The following is a 6,300-nucleotide window of genomic DNA, read 5'->3' on the forward strand; positions in this document are numbered from 1 at the left end:
TAGCCGTGATCATCAACCAATCCCAGGTCATGCTCCATATAATCTAAAAGGTCATTGCGCACAATTGCAGTGGTCAACCTCTGTTGAATACAGGCTGAATATAGTTCAGCAGCTCACTGTATTGTGACTGTTAGGATGTTACAGGAACCATAACCGGGTCGCTGTCTGAGATTTCATAACTGGTGTCAGAGGACGGTCTGTGTTTAAGCTGGGGTCACTCAGATTTAGCTTCAGTTACAATGCCACCAAACCAAAAGGCCTGATAACATACCATGGGGCTTACGATTCCCGAGTGATGGAGGTGTTGCTTTCTAGTACAGTGTAGAGGAATTGTCTCTTTAATAACTTAAGATCTTCCTGACACAGAAACAACTTCAAATTCAAGTTCAAGAAGTGAGTAAGTAAATGTGTAAGAAAATTAGGATAAACTAGACAATCTGATACTAAAATCAGTTTGATGACCATGGTGAAAATTAAGGAATGATGGTCTAAGTTATATTGTTGAGCAATTGCCAATTAAAGAAGCCTAAAAAAAAAAAACATTTCAGGCCTTCAGTTGGATTCCCACCCATGATCTCAGAGACGCTCAGCTAGCTGTTACACTCCTCCAATATTGAGATTGAAGGAGCCATATCTAGAAAGAGCTGCAGGACAAACCAATGTGGAAATAAAAATCCTAACACAGGGAGAAACTATCACATTAGCCAAACTCTTAATTAAAAAAGCTAAACTTGCAGCCAATATGTGTTTTTTGTTTTTTCACAAAATTTAAAACCCTCACAAATTCTTGGTATCAGTAAGTAAACAAAGTCAAAATTTGTCTGTACATGTCGTAGTATTAAAAATGACATACTTAATTATTAACGTAACTTCTTTTTTTCAGCTTGAAGAATGCCTTGCATTAAAACTTTCTTAAGTCTGAGAAGGTAAGCTGGATGGTATGGATCAATAATGAAATTGTGCAAATGACCCAATGAACCCATACGTGTAACACTGTACAAACATATTAACTTACTCCAAGTACAGTGTATATGTAGATGAATTTAAATGACACTGTAATAAGAGATGTAAACGAGTACATGTGCTTTCTAATGGTCTTAAAATCAATGGAACCGGTGCTTTGATAAATAGCCTGGTCTTAACTGCAGCGCTCATTGAAAGCTCCGTCCCTGTAAAACACATAATCACATAATATACTGATCATTACAGATTTTAACAACAAAAGGTAGAGTGCATGTGTGTGTTGTTTTTGTTTTTGTGCATTCACAGGGTTTGGTTTTTAAATCAATGGAAGCGATGCTTTTTGCCAGCTTGCTGTGATATTTGAAGGGCGGCCTCATGTAAGATACAGTGGGCATAAACTTTGATAATCAGCCTGGTCTTAATTGCATCCCTCATTGAAACCTCCCTCCCTGTAACACACATAATCACATAATATACTGCAGCTCATGATAATTTGTGCTGAAAGCATGCGAATGAGCCTCTAGCTGCCGCTGTACAGGCTATATGTTTCATGTCTGAGCACAGCACCGCAGGGAGATGTTATAATTAGCTGTGAGTGGGAAAGCAACACCTCTCTTCATATCCTGTTTCATAAAACAAAATAATATAGAGTAAGGATAGATGGCCAAATGATGCCAGCCACGTGACCTCAAGCTGGGTGGAGAGTCTAGTGCGCTCCACTTAGTGCTTGTGTCACTTTCGCGTTTCCCGAGGCCCACATAGCCGTGATCATCAACCAATCCCAGGTCATGCTCCACATAATCTAACAGGTCATTGCACACAATTGCAGTGGTCAACTTTGTTGAATACAGGCTGAATATAGTTCAGCAGCTCTCTGTATTGTGACTGGTAGGATGTTACAGGAACCATAACCGGGTCGCTGTCTGAGATTTCATGGCTGGTGTCAGAGGACCGTCTGTGTTCAAGCTGGGGTCACTCAGATTTAGCTTCAGTTACAATGCCACCAAACCAAAATGCCTGATAACATACCATGGGGCTTAAGATCCCCGAGTGATGGAGGTGTTGCTTTCTAGTACAGTGTAGAGGAATTGTCTCTTTAATAACTTAAGATCTTCCTGACACAGAAACAACTTCAAATTCAAGTTCAAGAAGTGAGTAAGTAAATGTGTAAGAGAATTAGGATAAACTAGACAATCTGATACTAAAATCAGTTTTGATGACAATGGTAAAAATTAAGGAATGATGGTCTAAGTTATATTGTTAAGCAATTGCCAATTAAAGAAGCGTGAAAAAAAAAAAAAACATTTCAGGCCCCCAGTTGGATTCCCACCCATGATCTCAGAGATGCTCAGCTAGCTGTTACACTCCTCCAATATTGAGATTGAAGGAGCCATATCTAGAAAGAGCTGCAGGACAAACCAATGTGGAAATAAAAATCCTAACACAGGGAGAAACTATCACATTAGCCAAACTCTTAATTAAAAAAGCTAAACTTGCAGCCAATATGTGTTTTTTGTTTTTTCACAAAATTTAAAACCCTCACAAATTCTTGGTATCAGTAAGTAAACAAAGTCAAAATTTGTCTGTACATGTCATAGTAATTTACAAATGACATACTTAATTATTAACGTAACTTCTTTTTTTCAGCTTGAAGAATGCCTTGCATTAAAACTTTCTTAAGTCTGAGAAGGTAAGCTGGATGGCATGGAGCAATAATGAAATTGTGTAAATGACCCAATGAACCCATACGTGTAACACTACAAACATATTAACTTACTGCAAGTACAGTGTAGATGACTTTAAATGAAACTGTAATAAGAGATGTACACAGTCAAGTACATTGTGCTTTCTAATAGTCTTAAAATAAATGGAACCTGTGCTTTAATAAATAGCCTGGTCTTAACTGTGGCACTCATTGAAAGCTCCTCCCTGTAAAACACATAATCACATTAATATACTGATCATTACAGATTTTAACAACAAAAGGTAGAGTGCATGTGTGTGTTGTTCTTGTTTTTGTGCATTAACAGGGTTTGGTTTTTAAATCAATGGAAGCGATGCTTTTTGCCAGCTTGCTGTGATATTTGAAGGGCGGCCTCATGTAAGATACAGTGGGCATAAACTATGATAATCAGCCTGGTCTTAATTGCATCCCTCATTGAAACCTCCCTCCCTGTAACACACATAATCACATAATATACTGCAGCTCATGATGATTTGTGCTGAAAGCATGCGAATGAGCCTCTGGCTGCCGCTGAACAGGCTATATGTTTTATGTCTGAGCACAGCACCGCAGGTAGATGTTAATTAGCTGTGAGTGGGAATGCAACACCTCTCTTCATATCCTGTTTCATAAAACAAAATAATATAGAGTAAGGATAGATGGGCAAATGATGCCAGCCACGTGACCCCAAGCTGGGTGGGGAGTCTAGTGCGCTCCACTTGGTGCTTGTGTCACTTTCGCGTTTCCCGAGGCCCACATAGCCGTGATCATCAACCGATCCCAGGTCATGCTCCATATAATCTAACAGGTCATTGCGCACAATTGCAGTGGTCAACTTTGTTGAATACAGGCTGAATATAGTTCAGCAGCTCTCTGTATTGTGACTGTTAGGATGTTACAGGAACCATAACCGGGTCGCTGTCTGAGATTTCATGGCTGGTGTCAGAGGACCGTCTGTGTTCAAGCTGGGGTCACTCAGATTTAGCTTCAGTTACAATGCCAAAAAAACCAAAATGCCTGATAACATACCATGGGGCTTAAGATCCCCGAGTGATGGAGGTGTTGCTTTCTAGTACAGTGTAGAGGAATTGTCTCTTTAATAACTTAAGATCTTCCTGACACAGAAACAACTTCAAATTCAAGTTCAAGAAGTAAGTAAGTGAATGTGTAAGAGAATTAGGATAAACTAGACAATCTGATACTAAAATCAGTTTTGATGACAATGGTAAAAATTAAGGAATGATGGTCTAAGTTATATTGTTGAGCAATTGCCAATTAAAGAAGCATGAAAAAAAAAACATTTCAGGCCCCCAGTTGGATTCCCACCCATGATCTCAGAGATGCTCAGCTAGCTGTTACACTCCTCCAATATTGAGATTGAAGGAGCCATATCTAGAAAGAGCTGCAGGACAAACCAATGTGGAAATAAAAATCCTAACACAGGGAGAAACTATCACATTAGCCAAACTCTTAATTAAAAAAGCTAAACTTGCAGCCAATATGTGTTTTTTGTTTTTTCACAAAATTTAAAACCCTCACAAATTCTTGGTATCAGTAAGTAAACAAAGTCAAAATTTGTCTGTACATGTCCTAGTATTACAAATGACATACTTAATTATTAACGTAACTTCTTTTTTTCAGCTTGAAGAATGCCTTGCATTAAAACTTTCTTAAGTCTGAGAAGGTAAGCTGGATGGCATGGAGCAATAATGAAATTGTGTAAATGACCCAATGAACCCATACGTGTAACACTACAAACATATTAACTTACTGCAAGTACAGTGTAGATGACTTTAAATGAAACTGTAATAAGAGATGTAAACAAGTACATCGTGCTTTCTAATAGTCTTAAAATAAATGGAACCGGTGCTTTGATAAATAGCCTGGTCTTAACTGCGGCGCTCATTGAAAGCTCCTCCCTGTAAAACACATAATCACATTAATATACTGATCATTACAGATTTTAACAACAAAAGGTAGAGTGCATGTGTGTGTTGTTCTTGTTTTTGTGCATTAACAGGGTTTGGTTTTTAAATCAATGGAAGCGATGCTTTTTGCCAGCTTGCTGTGATATTTGAAGGGCGGCCTCATGTAAGATACAGTGGGCATAAACTTTGATAATCAGCCTGGTCTTAATTGCATCCCTCATTGAAACCTCCCTCCCTGTAACACACATAATCACATAATATACTGCAGCTCATGATGATTTGTGCTGAAAGCATGCGAATGAGCCTCTGGCTGCCGCTGTACAGGCTATATGTTTCATGTCTGAGCACAGCACCGCAGGTAGATGTTAATTAGCTGTGAGTGGGAATGCAACACCTCTCTTCATATCCTGTTTCATAAAACAAAATAATATAGAGTAAGGATAGATGGCCAAATGATGCTAGCCACGTGACCCCAAGCTGGGTGGAGAGTCTAGTGCGCTCCACTTAGTGCTTGTGTCACTTTCGCGTTTCCCGAGGCCCACATAGCCGTGATCATCAACCAATCCCAGGTCTTGCTCCATATAATCTAACAGGTCATTGCACAAAATTGCAGTGGTCAACTTTGTTGAATACAGGCTGAATATAGTTCAGCAGCTCTCTGTATTGTGACTGTTAGGATGTTACAGGAACCATAACCGGGTCGCTGTCTGAGATTTCATGGCTGGTGTCAGAGGACCGTCTGTGTTCAAGCTGGGGTCACTCAGATTTAGCTTCAGTTACAATGCCACCAAACCAAAATGCCTGATAACATACCATGGGGCTTAAGATCCCCGAGTGATGGGGGTGTTGCTTTCTAGTACAGTGTTGAGGAATTGTCTCTTTAATAACTTAAGATCTTCCTGACACAGAAACAACTTCAAATTCAAGTTCAGGAAGTGAGTAACTGAATGTGTAAGAAAATGAGGATAAACTAGACAATCTGATACGAAAATCAGTTTGATGACTATGGTGAAAATTAAGGAATGATGGTCTAAGTTATATTGTTGAGCAACTGCCAATTAAAAAAGCCTGAAAAAAAACAAAAACATTTCAGGCCCCCAGTTGGATTCCCACCCATGATCTCAGAGATGCTCAGCTAGCTGTTACACTCCTCCAATATTGAGATTGAAGGAGCCATACCTAGAAAGAGCTGCAGGACATGTACAAACCAATGTGGAAATAAAAATCCTAACACAGGGAGAAACTATCACATCAGCCAAACTCTTAATTAAAAAAGCTAAACTTGCAGCCAATATGTGTTTTTTGTTTTTTCACAAAATTTAAAACCCTCACAAATTCTTGGTATCAGTAAATCAACAAAGTCAAAATTTGTCTGTACATGTCCTAGTATTACAAATGACATACTTAATTATTAACGTGACTTCTTTTTTCAGCTTGCAGAATGCCTTGCATTAAAACTTTCTTAAGTCTGAGAAGGTAAGCTGGATGGCATGGAGCAATAATGAAATTGTGTAAATGACCCAATGAACCCATACGTGTAACACTGTACAAACATATTAACTTACTGCAAGTACATTGTACATGTAGATGAATTTAAATGACATTGTAATAAGAGATATAAACAAGTACATGTGCTTTCTAACGGTCTTAAAATAAATGGAACCGGTGCTTTGATAAATAGCCTGG

The sequence above is a fragment of the Montipora foliosa genome, chromosome 5 (assembly GCF_036669935.1).
Source record: "Montipora foliosa isolate CH-2021 chromosome 5, ASM3666993v2, whole genome shotgun sequence".
NCBI lineage: Eukaryota > Metazoa > Cnidaria > Anthozoa > Scleractinia > Acroporidae > Montipora > Montipora foliosa.